The 17,349-nt window shown below is 46.1% G+C and overlaps 1 protein-coding gene across 4 annotated transcripts in view; it reads left to right on the top strand.

Moving 5' to 3' along the window:
* The window catches only part of SCARA5 (scavenger receptor class A member 5), a 116,054-nt gene that overhangs the window by 28,891 nt on the left and 69,814 nt on the right, over window positions 1–17,349 (top strand). The window lies entirely within an intron of this gene.

Here is a 17,349-nt window from a genome sequence, read left to right as displayed (position 1 = left end):
CTTTGGGAGGTTATTATGTCATGAGAGTGGGGCCCTCATGATGAGATTAGTGCCCTTATAAGAAGAGACAGGAGAGGGAGAGGGAGAGGGAAAGAAGAGAGAGAGAGAGAGAGAGAGAGAGAGAGAGAGATCTGCCATGTGAGGACACAGAGAAAAGGGGTCATCTACAAGCCAGGAAAACAGCCCTTAGCAACAGCCAAATCGGCCCACACCTTGATCTTGGACTTCCCAGTCTCCACAACTGTGACAGATAAATGTCTGTTGTTTAAACCACCAGTCTGTGGTATTTTGTTATAGTAGCCCAGACTGACTGAGACAGGAGGAGTTCTGTCTGAACCACTCTCAGACTTCAAACCTCCTTGTTGACACAGAGCTCATACGTCCTACAACTGGATGACAAAACCATCCACTGCACCCAAGTGCCATGTCTGAATAAATGATGGGTAAAAAACTACAGGGGGACAAATGCTCACTCTTACTGTGTTTCAATATTGCAAAATTATAATCTAACTACATAACAATATTACTCTTATAAAACCTCACATGAGACTTCTCTCAGTTCATCTCTTTGTCCAAGTATTTGAAATAAAAGGCAAATACTATACCTTGTGTATATGCATCATCCTGGCTTCCCCTGTCTGATCCAACCATCTGGATTTAAATTATTTTCACCCAAACTATTTTCTCAGTTGGGCTTTCTACCCACCATCTACCTATCCATTCCTGACCAGCATCCTCTTGGGAACTTTCCTGATATTCCCACAATATCACCAGTTTCTATGCACACAGCCTTCCAACATCTCTCAAGGAGGCTGCATCAGTCCCTTCTTTCCACCCCCAAATTCCTCTAAGACTTTCTATCTACTTCAACCCATTGCTTATTACCTGGACTAATGGTTCCATATTATGTTTTTGTTCTATTCCACGTTGAGTTTTGGACAGTATCGACCATCAGGCTTGAGTTCATGAACAAGAGAGTTGAGAATGGATGGTCATGGGTTATGAGGTCCCTGGTCCAGCACTTTAGGAAAGATGTGACGGAGTGAAAGTGTTAGAGGAGGGTCACTGTTACTCATGACTATTCTGGGACATGACTGTGGTGACAAAGGGTGGTCAGGAAGAACATCTTCCACCTTTCTCCTGTCATGACACTACTAAGGAATTTGAATTCCTGCTATGAAGATGTAGTAGCAGAAAGGGGAAGTGCAAACATCTCAGTCTCTGATTTCTTGGAAAGCTGGAGTTTTATGGCGATGTAGACTACAGAACTGGAGCAGGGAGAGTTCCTGAAGAAATGGTTTAGGTTAGATATTGCAGGTTAAGATTTCAACATATGAATTTGGGAGGATGAAAACATTCAGTCCATAGCATGCGAATCAAAAGAATCATGAGATGTGTTTCCTACTGTGGGAGGGTTTCAAAGCATGAGCACACATACACATTAGGACAGTATGACGTAGCTAATGCTATGTGCCAGAGTAGAGTCTGCTTATGCAAAGGAAGGTCTGACTCCCAAGAGCTGGAGTGGCCTCAGCCAATACCAAGTGATCCAAATGTCGTTTGAACTGAGCACCCCTTTTTTTGATCACCTCATTCCAAACAGGTCTGTCTTTGACTCTGCAATCAGAGAACAGTGTGCTCAGAGCCCGTATCCATTTAGATGGCAGAATACTGATCTCATTATGCATCTCAGAATTAAGAGTGTGATGCCCTTGGACTTTATTGGGACCACCTGTTGAAAACAGTGCCACGAAATTTCCCCTGTGCTTATTGTAGGGGTGCTGTTGAGGACATTGTTCAATCCATTACACAACATCAACACATGCAGAAATTATTTTCTGTCTTAGTTGCAGAAAGAGGTATGCCTTGAGGAATTAGTTTGTTTTCACCTTAAGGAGACGGTGAATCTGAAAGTAATTAAAGTTGCTCTCAAGAGGTAGTTAATGCAGACTGAGAGTGAGCTGTCATCTCATTGCAAGATATATGAATTTGAAGCTAATTAAAATGAAAACCTGGAGACAGATCTGTGGTCCACTTGCAGCTACTGTATAGACTTTCCAGAAAGCATTTTTCTGTTAGTTTCATTCCTACCTCCATTTAGCATCTCTCACTGCTTCTTCCTTTATCTTGTTGGCATCTACTATTTTCTTACTGTATTTTCTGTATCCTTGTAAACTGCCTTAATCCTTTTTGGAACAAGGAAGGGCTTTATGCACAATTTTTGAAAAAAAATTCTGCCTACTCCCTTCCATTCTGCAAATGCATGTTTTTAAATATGCAAATGATAAGTGAATGAATGAATGAATGATGACAGAGACATGAAATCTTGGAGGGGATCTTAATTGTGGGGGGGAAATAGGATTACTTCAGTTTTAGTCAAGTATCTAAATGGCATGGTAAATATGGAATCACCGCTCAAGGACATGTGACTGGTGGAAGAAGTAAGTGTCTAATTAGTTATATTATTACACATGCATGTTAGTATATACTGTGTTGGCATTATAGCATTATATGCTATAGACAGGCAGCATCACACAGTACCTTGTACTGGGTAACAGTGGACTTTGAAGCCAGCCTGGGTGCGTTTGAAACCCCTTTTCTCCATGACCAACTATGAGATGTTGACCAAGTTACTTGATCTTTCTTTACTTGAGTTTCGTCATCTGAAAATGGGGGAAATAAGTATGCCTGCCCCATTGGGTTGTAATGAGATTTAAATAAGTTAATATATCAAAAGCACTTTGAAAAGAGGCTCCTGGCACCCGGTAGGCATGCTAGAAAGAGTACTGTTGTTATTACAGCGGGAGTACTACCCCCTACTATGAGTATTAATACTCATGGGTTTTTTTTCCTGGTTTTCTTTGCAGTCAATTAAGCTTGATAGTGGGAACTGAGAGTCGGAAAAAAACTTGGGTTTAGTCCCAGCTCGCCCATTAACACTCTGTAACCTAGGGAAAAATCATTGTCTGAACCTTAGTACACTCAGTTGTAAAGTGAGCAGGCTGAACTAGGTCAGTCTTTCCCAGGCTTTTTGACCATGACCTATACTAATGTATTTTACATTGCAACTAGTTCACACATCCATCCATAACCCAACTAATCCTAAATGTGTGATGGATGCCGATGATTTTCTAATCTATTCTTTTTTTTTTATTATGTTATGTTAGTCACCATACAGTGCATCATTAGTTTTTGATGTAGTGTTCCATGATTCATTGTTTGTGTATAACACCCAGTGCTCCATGCAATACATGCCCTCCTTAATACCCATCACCAGGCTAACCCATCCCCCCATGCTCCTCCCCTCTGAAACCCTCAGTTTGTTTCCCAGAGTCCATAGTCTGTCATGGTTCGTCTCCCGCTCTGATTCCCGCCCCTTCATTTTTCCCTTCCTTCTCCTAATGTCCTCCATGCTATTCCTTATGTTCCACATGTAAGTGAAACCATATGATAATTGTCTTTCTCTGCTTGACTTATTTCACTTAGCATAATCCCCTCCAGTTCCATCCATGTCGATGCAAATGGTGGGTATTCCTCTTTTCTGAAGGCTGAGTAATATTCCATTGTATATATGGGCCACATCTTCTTTATCCATTCGTCTGTTGAAGGGCATCTCAGCTCCGTCCACAGTTTGACTATTGTGGACATTGCTGCTATGAACATTGGGGTGCATGTGCCCCTTCTTTTCAGTACATCTGTAGTATTCAAGCTATATTACAAAACTGTGATCACCAAGACAGCATGGTACTGGCACAAAAACAGACATATAAATCAATGGAACAGAATAGAGAGCCCAGAAATGGACCCTCAACTCTATGGTCAACTAATCTTCGACAAAGCAGGAAAAAACATGCAATGGAAAAAAGACAGTCTCTTCAATAAATGGTGCTGGGAAAATTGGACAGCTATATACAGAAGAATGAAACTTGACCATTCTCTTACACCATTCAGAAAGATAAACTCTAAATGGATGAAAGACCTCAATGTGAGACAGGAATCCATCAAAATCCTAGAGGAGAACATAGGCAGTAACCTCTTCAACATCGGCCACAGCAACTTCTTTCAAGACACGTCTCCCAAAGGCAAGGGAAACAAAAGCAAAAATGAACTTTTGAGACTTCATCAAGATAAAAAGCTTCTGCACAACAAAACAAAGAGGCAACCCACGGAATGGGAGAAGATATTTGCAAATGACACTACAGATAAAGGGCTGGTATCCAAGATCTATAGAGAACTTCTCAAACTCAACACCCCAAAAAATAAATAATCAAGTCAAAAAATGGGCAGAAGACATGAACAGATACTCTCCAAAGAAGATATATGAATGGCTAACAGACACATAAAGAAATGTTCAACATCATTAGCCATCAGGGAAATTCAAGTCAAAACCACATTGAGATACCACCTTACACCAGTTAGAATGACCAAAATTGACAAGGGAAGGAACAACAAATGTGGAGAGGATGTGGAGAAAGGGGAACCCTCTTACACTGTTGGTGGGAATGCAAGTTGGTACAGCCACTTTGGAAAACAGTGTGGAGGTTCCTCAAAAAGTTAAAAATAGAGCTACCCTATGACCCAGGAATTGCACTACTGGGTTTTTACCCCAAAGATACAGATGTAGTCTCTTCGATACTATTCATTTAAAAAAAATATTCACAACCCATACATTCATGTCATGATCCAAAAATGAGATACAAGCCATAGTCTGGAAAACAATGGGCTCCCTGTGTCTTTTAAACATTCTAAGTGAATAGCTACAGGATATAGGCTTTGAGGGGAAACTTCTGGGTTCACATCCGGCCTGTGCCACTGACTAGTTCTATAATCTTGGGGCAAAAAATTTAATCTCTCAAATCCTCAGTTTTCTCATCTATCAAATGGGATGACAGTGGTATACCTATCCCATAGGGTTGTTGTAAGGATTAAATTAATTTATACATGAAAACTCAGTGTCTGGCACATAAAAAGTACTCAGTAAATATTAGATATCATCATTATTATTGCTGCTATTTGACAATATTGTTATTACCATAATCATTAGACAATCAGAGGAATTTTGCTGTCAGAACAGCAAAGGGTTAGAAGCCTGCTGGTTTAGACTGAGCACCCAGTGGTTTTGTCTATAAACAGAGAACTTGGTGTGCTTGGTGTGGTGGGAGGGCGTGCTCCCAGAGCCCACACGTTTCTAATAAACCTGCAGGGGAAGCCTAGAGCTTCCTAGAGTCTGAGGGATCCTGGACTTGCCGTGACAGTGCAGGGTTCAGTATGCCAAAAAAACAGGATAGGGTTTCCAGCACTGCATCTCCTTGGGGAGGAGAGGGAGCAAGCCAGCTCCATGATGCTGTTCCCATCCACAGCTCCCAGGAACTTAGCCTTGGAAGGGGTCTCAGAGGACATCCCGTACGACCTCCCTCCCTCCCAGGTCAAGAACCTCCCTCCTGACTTCCCAGACAGATGAGGTATTGCACTTCTACTGAAGAGCAGCCACAAGTAACAGAAACTCTTGCCCAGTCCTCCTCGACTATTCCACTCATGCTGTTTCTAGCTCCTCTTGCAGGAACAGCTCATAACAAGGCTTTCTCCTCTTCCTCATGATTGTTCTTCAGCGAGTTGAAAGAGGCTAAGCAAGCCTCATTCTTTCAACAGCGGCTCTTTAGATCTGGTTAGGAGACCTGTGTGCGTGTGTGTGTGTGTGTGTGTGTGTGCCTGTCTTCACACTTGCCACATTATATTGAAATCATCGATTTATGTGCCTGCTCCCCTTTGTAGTCCAAAACGAAGGAGCTTTGTTTAAACAAAATTAGACACAGTACTGTTGGTGTGGTCTGGCCAGGTCAGGGTGTGCTGGGCTGTGGCTAACTTTGATCTGGACACTGCACGTATGCTAATGTAGCCTAAATTTGCACGAGCGTTCCTCACGGTGACTCATAGTAATACACGATACCACATCCAAATGATGGGATACTATGTGGCCGTTAATCATCATGGCCGTTAACCAACCCCAGATCTCTTTCAAAGGAAATATTGCCTAGTGGGGGCCCCTCCATCCCATGTCAGTTCAACTGGCTTTTTTGTTGGTTTTGTTGTTGCCTTAACTTAAATGCAGATCTTGTTAGTAATCCCAATTAAATGTCATCACACTGGGTTCTGCCAAGTATTGCAGCCTGTTGGATCAGTTTGAATCTGGATTTGGACATCTGTCATTTAGCTTTCCCTTTCAGGCTTGTGTCATCAGTCACATCTGAGCCAGTATCCCAACGCTGTCTCCATTCCATAGCCTGCCACCACGTGTACAGGATATGACCAAGGACACACCAGCCCATGCATTTTATTGTCCTGTGAGGTGGGATCACCTCAAAGACCCCCCCCCACACACACACACCAGCCCTTTTCCTTCAACCTAGACCCCACTCACCTGAGACACTACCTTTCCCCCTGCATTCCACCTTGGCAGTGTGAACCTTCCCAGGTCATCAGTGCTTCCCCAGTGGAAGGGACACCAGCCTCACCCTACCTCCAGGTGCGTGGGAGGGAAAAAGAGGAAGAGAATTTTGACATCCTGACTTCTCCACAAAAGAGTCCATGACCCAGGATGAAGAACCTATCATACCTCTCCTACTTATGTGGATGCCTCTGACCACCTGTAAGTTGAGAGAAGTGGGCATGAGGGAAAGTCCCCTGCAAATTTGACATTATGCTCTCTGGGTCTTCAGTCAAACGGTTACAAAATAAGGTAGGACAGTTCAGAGGACCTATCTCAGCTACATCTCCCTGGAATCCTTCCTCTAAATCTGGCTATTGCCTGTTTTTTGCCAATAAAGTTTTATTGGCACACAGCTGTGCTCATTCATTTATGTATTGTCTATGGCTGCTTTCACGCTGCAGCAACAGAGATGGGTAGTTTAAACAGAGACCATACAGCCTAATAAGCTGAAAATAGTTACTCCCTGGCCCTTTACAGAAAAAGTTTGCCAACCTGCCTTTAGGTTTATACTGACCACTAAGTAGCCCTTTAATCTTTCACCTCTGAATTGTGCTTTATGGTTTTCAAGAATTTTTGCATATGACATGTCATCTAATTCTCCTAACAATTGAAGGAATCCAGAAAAGAGTTCATAGTGTATCACTGAAGAAACTGAGCCTCAGAGGAGTTGCGCATGCTGGCTCATGGTCCCATAGCTGGGGAGTGGAGCCTGGACCTCAGATGATAGGATTGTGTGAAGTCAGCACTTCTCTTACCCTAGTCTCCTGCCAGAGGCATTATCTATGGTCCAGTGGTAAAGCATCTGGGCACTGAAGTCGGCCTCCCCACTTACTGTGTGCCCTTGGGCAAGTTATTCAAACTACCTGAGTCTTAGTGTCCTCATCTGTAAAGCAGAAGTGGTAACACTCCCCACTTTTAGGTGTCATGATGAGGATGAAATGAGTTCATCCATGGAAACTACTTATAATATTCCATGGCATGTAGTAGGACTCATCAGTGTTTGTTAGATGATTATAATAGAATATAACTCCCTCCAACTGTACCATAATCCAGCCTGCATTTCATTATGCTGTACAGGAAACATCAAGAGAGACTTGTTAACGGCTTGGATTTCTGTCCAAGGAGCCAGGATTGGAGGAAATTTTAGAGGGACTGGGAATGCAGCACCCAGATTTTGATAAGAAAATGAACTTTCTTGTTTAAGCAAAACTAGATGGGAATGGGCTTGAGTTAGTCTTTTCTTCCTTCTGCAGCTTACATTTCCCTCTTCATGGCTCAACCTTTGTACTTTCAAAACCTGCCTTTCCATCTGCCTTGTGGTTCTATCTTCTGCTGGCATGGGCCAGAACTATCAAGTAGATGTTGTCACTAACTGATGGCTTTGAGTTTGGACTGGGATGAAAGCCTAGCAACTCACAAGCTCTTGTTCTCCACCCTGTTGGAGGGAGGATATAAACTCTCAGCATTTCTGTTAGGATCTTGTAGGCAAATTGCATCTTCTGCCCCTACCCAGGGGCGTAGAGCCCTCTTGCATCAAATCCAAAACAGCAAGCATTTGTTGAGTGCCAGCAATGTGCCTGGCACTGAGGCACAGAGAGATATGGAGAGAAATAAAGAGAAGTCCCTGACATAAAGATCTTACCAACCGGAAAAGCAGATGTGAAAAACTAAAAACAAACAACCCTATAAAACATTGTGCAGTTCAAAAAACAGATGGTTTAGAACGAGGCAAACCTAAATTCAGATACCAGCTTGATCACTTATGAGTTGTGATCTGCGGAAATGATTTAATACTCATTAAAAAAAAAACATTAAAATGGGGACAATAGCGATCGCTTGCCAGTATTTTTGACGATTCACTGAGCTAACACATAAAGTGCCTTGCACAATGCCTAGCTTATGCCAGGGGCTCAATAAATGTTTCCCTATAAATCTCAAAAAAGAGTTACTAACATATTCAGAGAAGTTCTGATTTAATTCAGGGAAGCAATCCATTGGTCTCCTATGATGCTCTGCTCCCACCTGCTTCACCTCTAAATCTTGGAGTAACTAGGAGCTCAGTCCTTGGTCTTCTTCCCTTCTTTCACTGAGCTCTCTTGCTGGTGTCCTTCATCAAATTCCATCATATTTCATCTCTGTCCTCACCACTGACTTTTGCCCCAAATCCCAGACTAATATGTTCAACTACCTACCTGTGCTATTCCTGCTTGGTTATTTAATAAGCGTCTCAAACTCAACATGTGAACAGAACTCTTGTTTTTCCCTCCCAAAATTGTTTCTCCCTGATTCTTCTCCATCTCTGTAAATGACACCATGATCTACCCAGTTGTATTAACCAAACACCAAGTTATCCTTCTAGATTTCTCTCACCTGCCTCCCATGTTCACCCTATCAGCAAACCCTGATGGACCCCATTATCTCTCACCTGGACCCTTCCAATTGCCTCCCAATTGTGGAGAGTTACCAAATAAAAATACAGGATGCCCTGACAAATTTGAATTTCAGATAAATGATCAATAATTTTACAGGCCCAGGAGGAAGGATAGCAAAGCAGAGAGCTTCTCACATAACCAGCCAGTCTCAAGTCTGTGGGGACACTGGTGGTGGTGGGTGATGGCCCTCCCTGTCTCTCTCTGGTTCCAGGAGAGGCTGGTGGTGGCCCACTGCTATGGCCTCTAGATAGATGGTGTGTTTGGTCTTCTTAGAATAATGTCCAGCTTCCACCCATGCCCTCCATTTCTGAGAAGTCCCTATCAGAGATGGGAAGCCTGCCTTCTTGGCCCCAACTACCCTTCCAGCTGGCAGCCCCATGTGGTCTGATGGCTGCCAGGCATCCCTGGGCTCCTGCCCTTCCCTTTGCATCTTTGCAAGAGCCCCACATTCCCTGAGATCCTTTTTTAGAGCAATCCAGGGGATACTGGGGTGGGTGGGGGGGGAAGCCCCTTCTTGCAGTCCCATCCCACAGCCTCCCCTCCTTGGGAAATCCCAGAAGAAAGGCAGGCCCAGGCTCCATTCCAGCTCAGGGGTCATGGGTGGTTTCTCCCAGTGGTCTCTCGCCATGCTTCTCTCTAACGAGAGCACGGGTCTGAGCTCAGCTGTCATCTAGTAAGGCAACCTGGAGCTAGCCCCCCTTGTCCCAGAGATGCCCATCTCTAAGAGGGGTCTTTGGATCCCCCCTCCCCCACTTAGCACCTGCACGAACATGGGGAGGGCAGTGAAGGTGTCCAAAGTGACTCCTAGGAGGCAATGGTGCCAGTTCCCAGGATGGGAAACGGGATTCACACAAAGCCACCCTGAGTCACCCTGGGAGGGGTTTCTTCTGCACTGGGCTTTGTTTCTCCTTGTTGTTGTCAACAGTGAGAAGGCCAGTTGTTCTCTGTGAAACATTTCAGCATATGATCTGCCAGAGTTTTGGAAAAACTGCATCTTTCCGGGAGGAGTCTGAGGAAAGGCATCTCTTATTTACCCATTAACACTTGTCCCCTGACCGTTAGCTGGGGCCATTGTGCACAAATAAACAAGCAGATTGCCTTAAGGAAGTCAATGTCCTTTCAGGATCTATAAAAGCAGTTTATATCCTTTGGCTCAGAAATCCTACTCCACTGGCCTGAGGGAAATGATTACAATGAAAGAAAATGATGTGTATATAAAACACTTAGTAACGTTATTCATGATCACGCAAAACTGGAAATAACCTAGATGTCCAACTTTAGCGGGTTATTTAACTAAATTATGACAAAACAACACAAAGGAATATTACATAGCCATTCCAAATGCTAACTAATAAGCAACATGGGAGAGTGTTTATGAAATAATGTTAGGAGAAAACAGACTGCCCTATTGCCTGTGCATCCTCGGAGTGCAGTGTGCAAGCAGATATACGTGCAGAAGGAGGGAGGGGGGACTGGGAGGAATGGAGACCACTGTGGTGGCGTGAGAGGCTTATTGGTACACATTCTCTTTCAATTTCCTCAGATGTTGGTGTTTTAATAAAGCCACCCTTTTAAAAAGCCACAGGAGTCCTTCTGGAACCCTGAGAACATGGCACCTAACATAGTTTTGGCTGTCCTGGAGCCAGCAGCCTACTCTCAGGTGGGGCTGGCGGGTCTTTCCTTACTTACTCCCCAAATGTGTGTGTGTACTGCCCCTACTTGGGTGTGGAGGGCTGCCAACAGAGGCTCCCTCGAATCTGTGACCAGAGGACACTCCTACCACAAATGGAGAGGCTGGGCAAGTGTCCCAGGGGCACGCAGGAAGGGAGAGGCCGAATGACAAAGGAAACCAGGGCTGGGAAGGATTAGTCCTGGCCTCAACTTTGTAGAAGAGACCAAGGCGGGGGTGGGGAAGTGTCATGCTGATGGGGACTTGCATCCCGGCTCCAGAAGCCCCCAGACTCCTGATCCTCTGGGAGGCTCTGTCTTCCCGGGCACCCTCCTCAAGGGTCCCAGCTGTCATCTCCACCAGACACATGCTTTCTGGAGCCTCCCTTGGTTCTTGAAAGGCAGTGCTTGGTGAACTTCTAAGAACTTCTACCTTCCTTGGGGGTGAAGTCATTCTTCCAGGGTAATGGGAATAAAGTCAAATGCTCCAAGTTTCTCTTTAAACTGGTTTTCTTTTTCTCTCTTCCTTTCCTTTTGCCTTTAGCTCCCTGGCTCCAGCTTTAATAAGGTATAATTGACCAATAAAAATTATATATATTTCAGGTGTACGATGTGATGTTTTGTTTACATAGACATTATGAAATGATCACCACAATCAAGCTAATCACCCTAACCATTACCTTGCGTAATTAGGATTTTTGTGCATTTGGTGAGAAAACATCAGATCTACCCTCTTAGTAAATTTCAAGTGTACGCTACGTATTGTTAACTCTAGTCACCATGCCGTATATTAGCTCTCCAGAGCTTATTCATTCTGTATAGTTGCACCTTTGTACCCTTTGGCCAACATCTCCCCACTCGAAGCCCCTGGGAGTCACCACTCTGCTCTCTGTTTTTATGAGTTTGAGTTTTTTAGCTTCCACATATAAGTGAGACCCTACAGTTTGTCTTCCTGTGTCTGACTTACATCAGTCAGCGTCATGTCCTCCAGGTTCATCCATGTTGTTGCAAATGGCAGGATCTCCTTCTTTTTTACGACTGAACAATATTCCATTGTATGTCTGTACCACATCTTCTTTATCCTTTCATCTGTCCACAGACACAGGTTGTTTCCATGTCTTGGCTATTGTGAATAATGCTTCAATGAATATGGGGCTGCAGATACCTATCTCTTCAAGTTCCTGATTTTATTTCCTCTGGGTATGTGCCCAGAAGTGGGACTATTGGCCCAGAAAGTAGTTCTATTTTAAAATTTTTTTTGAGGAACCTCCCTAAGTTGTTTTCCGTAGAGGTTGCACCAGTTGGCATTCCTATTAGCTGTGCACAGGGCAGACTGTTTTTTCTGACTACCCGCCCCCCCCCAACATGCCCACCTCCTTCCATGTTAGGAGTGCACCTCAGTGCTGTGACCTGTGTCTCCTAATATGTACCTGCTTTCACAGCTTCTGCCAGCTTGAGTGTGTTCTGAGGACTTCAAGTCCCTAATTCTTTCCATACAGGCAACTGCCTTCTCAAGAGCTCCCTTTGAAGTACTCCTGGGCACCTCCAATTCAACATGCCCAAACCCAAACTCAAGTCCATTTTATGGATATATTATCGTTTCTTTAACCAAATCCCTGTGGTTGGATGCTAAAGTTTCCAACTCAGCATGAGGGCTGGGACACAACAGTTGGTTAATGAAGATGTTGTTCTGTGGCTGGCTGCATTCAGGAGGGTGCAGGATTGCCCTTTTTAGCCCAGGGTCCCATGGCCCACGGGGTCCCCACTGTGTGGAAAGAGTAAAAGGCTCCTACAGCATGTCACCCATGCCCCTTCACTCTGGACTTTGGGCCCAATCAAAGAGTCCCTTTCCTGACCCTTGCCAGAGCCTCCCTGTTGCTTTGACTACCTGGCTTCATGGACCCCTCCCCCTAGGTCTTTCAGATCGCTCCTCTTGGCAAACCACTCCATCATCCCACCCCCTCCCATCCTATTGCTTCTTCATAGCCTTTGGTCCTGGTTAACATCTTTGGGCCATTTAGTTTCCCTCCGGATTAGGCTGCAGGAAGAGGGAACAAGATCGTATTAGTTACCTTGAGCTACTATAATAAAATCTCACAAACTGGGCAGCCTAAACAGCAGAAACTTATTTTCTCACAGTCAGGAGGATGGAAGTCCAAGATGAAGATGGCGGCAGGTTTGCTTTTCCCCTGAGGCCTCTCTCCTTGGCTTACAGACAATGACCTTCTCACTATGTCCTCACATGACCTTTTCTCTGTGCATGCATCCCTGGTGTCTTTCTCTCTCTCTCTCTCTCATAAGGCCACAGTCCTGTTGGATTAGGACCCCACCTTTATGACCTCATTTAGCTTTAATTAATTCCTCAAAGGCCCTATCCACAAATACAGTGGGGATTAGGGCTTCAACACATAATTTGGGTGGTGGTGGAGGGAGGTACAAAATTCAGTCCATAACAAGGAGGAAAAAAAATCCTTCACTAGTTCTACTTCAGGGGTCAGATATCTGTGTGCATCAGACCTTATTCTGCAAAAGTGGGCACCCGCCTGAGGGCTCAGGGGCCAAGGTCAGCAGTGCTTTGCTGGGTCTGCAGCCCATGCCCTTAGGTGGTGGTGGCAAAGGCAGAAAGAGAGTCACTGTTCAACACCTTTCCAAGGACTTGGTCTTTACAAACTGGTATCCCTACCTAGACCCTCATAGTCAAACTTGGGTTGATCAGAAAATGACTGTCCACATGTATTAATTTCTTAGGGCTGTCATAACAAAGTACCCCAAACTGGGTGGCTTAGAACAATAGAAATTTATTTTCTCCCGGTTCTGGAGGTAAGAAGTCCCAAATCAAGGTATAAGTGGCCCTATTTCCTCTGGACACCCTAGGGGAGAATACTTCCTTATCTCTTCTAGCTTCTGGTGGTTGTCAGCAGCCTTTCTTGGCCTATAGATGCATCTTTATAATCTGTGCCTCTGTCCTCACATGGCTTTCTCCCTGTGTGTCTGTATCTCTATATCCAAATTCCCTTCTTCTTGTAAGGACACCGGTTGTATTAGATTTAGGGCCCACCCTAATCCAGTATGACCTTAACTGGATTACATCTGCAAAGACCCTCTTTCCAAAGACCACCCCCAGGTTCTGGGTGGACATGAATTGGGCGGGGGGCAGCACTATTCAATCCAGTACTCCAAGGAATGAAAGTACACTTTTCCTGGTGAAAAGCTTTGAAAGCAAGAAAGCATTTAGGCCTTGCCCTTCTCCCGCACAATCTCAAGGGACCTCCCTGTTTTGTATTCTTTTATGATATGGTCAGTCAGGTGCGGCAAGAGAAGGCAAAAGAGAGGCTCAGGAAAACAGAGTTTATGGTACACACAAGTCTTAAGGACACAGTGCAGGGCCACAGGGGTAAGCAGCAGGGTGGTCAGGAGGTAGAAGACAGGAGCGAGAGGAGGAGTTAGGCTGTGGCCTTCACTGGGGTTTCTGCAGGTAATGAAAGATGAACAGCAGTTCAGGACTGGCTGGTTTGAACAACTTTGGTGGCTCTGGGCTATCTGGGTGGTCTCCAATTGCTTGGACCTGGACCTGCGGATGCTTAGGAAAGAGGAAAATTGCCTCCTGGGGTGCACCAAGCCCCACAGAAGAAGTGTGGCTCTGGATTGGTTAGTTTGCATAGCAAAAGCACACTCCTGCTGGGGCCCTTTGATATCCCTAAGAACTGGGTAGCCCAGAAAGATGCAGTCTCTCCCCTGCCAGGAAGGTGTTTTAAGATGTTAAAATACTAGAATATAGGCAAGAAAATTTAAAATTTGTCCAAGACACTCTCTCTCATGGGAAAGAGGAAGGGCCTGGCTCCCTTGGTCCCCTGGCTCCTATAAACTAATGCAGTCTCCTGGGCATCTGGCAGGCTGTGTGCCCACATTCTAGATGGGACTTCATCTTCTGCCTTCCCTTATGGCCATGGGAATATCAGTGGCTGCACAGGGCGGACAGGGCCCCTCTGGTCCCCACTGGTGGTCCAGCCTCTGGCTCTTGGTTCCAGCACTGCCACTGGCTATGTGACCTCAGGCAGGAGGCCTTCCTCTGGGAGCCTCAGGACCTGATCATTTGGCACATCGATGATCACCAGTTGTTGACCTCTGACAAAGCCCATTTTTACTTTGGGGTGCTTTAGAGGTTATGCAGGGACTCCAGGTTAACAATTTCTGAGCTGGACTTTTGAAGTCCCATCAGCTGTGAAATTCTAGGTCCTAGGAAGTATCCTTGGTACCTGATCCTGCAGCGTTCCCCTTTTGCATGCATTTAGCACGTTTTTAATCTTGGTCTTATGCAAAGGCCGGTGGTTTCTATGTCTGACTCTCCATGAAACCATGACCTCCATGAGCACGGGGGCCATATTTGAATACCTTTGTATCATCCACACTAGCCTAAATTTTGGAATTACACAGACTTGGGCTTCCAATCCCATCCTGTTCCATTTTTACTCTGTGACTTTGGGCAAATTACTGAAGCTCTTTGAGTTGCAGTTTGCTCATCTGTAAAGTGGGGATTTTCATGCCATCCTCTGAGGAATATGGTGGCCCTTGAATGAGACAGTAGATTCAAGCACTACCATTCCTCTTGGAAAGGAATCCCAGTATGCTCATTCTTGGTGGGAAATACATAATAAAGCAGCTTAGTCCATGCTAACCTATTTTTTTTCTCACAGAGCTGAGCACTCAACTAGGCTTTTTATAACAGATCTCAATGGGATTGATTGAATAAATGCGTAGATGGTATCTGTTCACATATATTTGAGAGAAAAAAAGTCAGCATTGAGGCTCCTGATGATGTACAAGGTTAGTGCTGCCTTGAGACCCAGGCAAATGGGCTGGAGCCCCTACCCCTTCCCCATACTTTAGAGGTCTCCACTCAGTCTCTCAGATGGCCACATCCAATCCCACAAGGCGAGGAGGAGTCCTCGGGACTAAGAGAACATGCCCTTCCGGAACCTGAGACCCCCTTCTTCTGGGCCATGCTCCGGGGACCTGGCACTGTGGAATTTGCTGTCCTGCAGGCCCAGCTGTCTTCCAGGGCACCGGATCACCCTGCTGAGGGCCAATCACGTCGCTGGCCAGAGGGTGGCAAAGCGGGAGCTATTTGCGGTGTCAGGGGCAGGGGGATGGGACTTGGACGTGCAGTCATGCCTGGTGTCCCCAAGCATGGGCGTAAGGCCCACCGTGGTACCGGACTGCACAGGGGATGGGAGGGAGCCTGGACCGGGTTCCGGGTGGGCATACGTGTTTCTGGCACCTCTGAAGTTTGGCTCTTGTCCAAGCAGAGACATGGGTCATTTAATGGCAATGAATGCGTTTGGTGTCACTGCCTCAGGCTTGGCGGGGGCGAGCCTCCACTTGGCAGTGGCCCTTGTGCTAAGCCCTCCCCCTGCTGCAAGGACTCAGCTCAGAGGCAGCCAGTGGGCCCAAGTCTCACCGCAGGGGAGCTGGATGATGGTGTGCTGCTAGGGACCCGTTTAGAGCTTCCTCACTGGTTAGTTTGCACATCAAAAGCCTGCTCCCCACACCAGCCCAGAGGCAGCCCGCTCTCCTTCCTGCGTCGCACCAGCTCACTCCAGCCCCAGGACTTTCGGCTGCTTGCTTCCTGTGGCTGAGACAGCGACTCCTTTAGCATCCCACCCCTCTGCAGCCCCCACCTCCTCTGCAGGAGCCACACCCGGGTTCACCACCCTGTCCTCGCCCAGGCCGCCAGCAGGGGAGGATGCAGACCCAAAACACTGTCTGTCAGGCAGGGGCTTTTCCCATCTGGCTCGCGTTGCTGGGAGTATAGCAGTTTCCACAGGGAAAAGTTCTTTTAATGGGATGCGGTTGAGGCAGAAGGAGGTCAGCTGGGGGTGAATCATGTACAACAGCTAATCTGCACTCTTCTTCCCTCCCTCCCACTCTGAGTTCTCATGCGGGCCCAGGGCCTGATTCCTCAGCCAGCCTGTGTGCAGTCTTCAAGGCCTCTGCCTTCCCACAGGTGGCAGCTACGTCCCCCACCCCCCACTGCCACCAAATTATCACAGTAGTGTTATATTTCACATTCATTATGTCACTCGGTTTTCACATAATACTGTGAGCTAGATACAGTGAACCCCATTTACAGGTGAGAGGATTGAGGCTCAAAGAGCCTGATAGTCCTCACAGGTGAACAGGTGTTCATTAAATGTAAATGGCACCGGAAGCTAGGGGCTCAGCTGGGGCTCAGCCTCTGGTTTCCTAGTCAAGAGCTCATGCCATGAACCCCCACTGCACCTGCCTGGTTTCCACCTGCCCCCCACCCCCTCCCCGAGGGAATGCAGATCAGCTTGAAAGCAGAGCTCTGGGCCAGGCAGGAAGGGCTCTGCTCCCCCGTGATCAAAACAGGCCTGGTCTTCTGCCGAAGTTCCCAGTGCCGGCCTCCACACCACATGGCCTCAGGGCAAGAAGTGCAGAGGGAAACCGAGGCACCGGGTCCTGAGGGATGAGGAGGGTGATTTTCCACAAAGAAGGCTAGTTCTGAGCCAGTTCTCTGTTCCACCCATGTGTACTGATTCCCACAGCCTGGCCATGTGGCTTTTTATGATGTCGGCCTCCATGGTGCATTATCATCCAAACAGATCGACAGAAAGGGCTGTGGTACCACATTGCACATTATGAAGTCGAGAATGGATTTTTAAATTTCCTTGATAAAACTGGAGGTTATGGAGAAGTTCCCATTCCTTTCTGCAGCCCAATGCTTTCGATTTAACGAGGCAT

Source organism: Mirounga leonina, unplaced genomic scaffold (assembly GCF_011800145.1).
Source record: "Mirounga leonina isolate KUSES-001 unplaced genomic scaffold, KU_Mleo_1.0 Mir_176, whole genome shotgun sequence".
In the NCBI taxonomy this organism is placed as follows: Eukaryota; Metazoa; Chordata; class Mammalia; order Carnivora; family Phocidae; genus Mirounga; species Mirounga leonina.
Note: the sequence above shows the minus strand (reverse complement) of the source record. Positions and strands in the feature narration are given on the sequence as shown.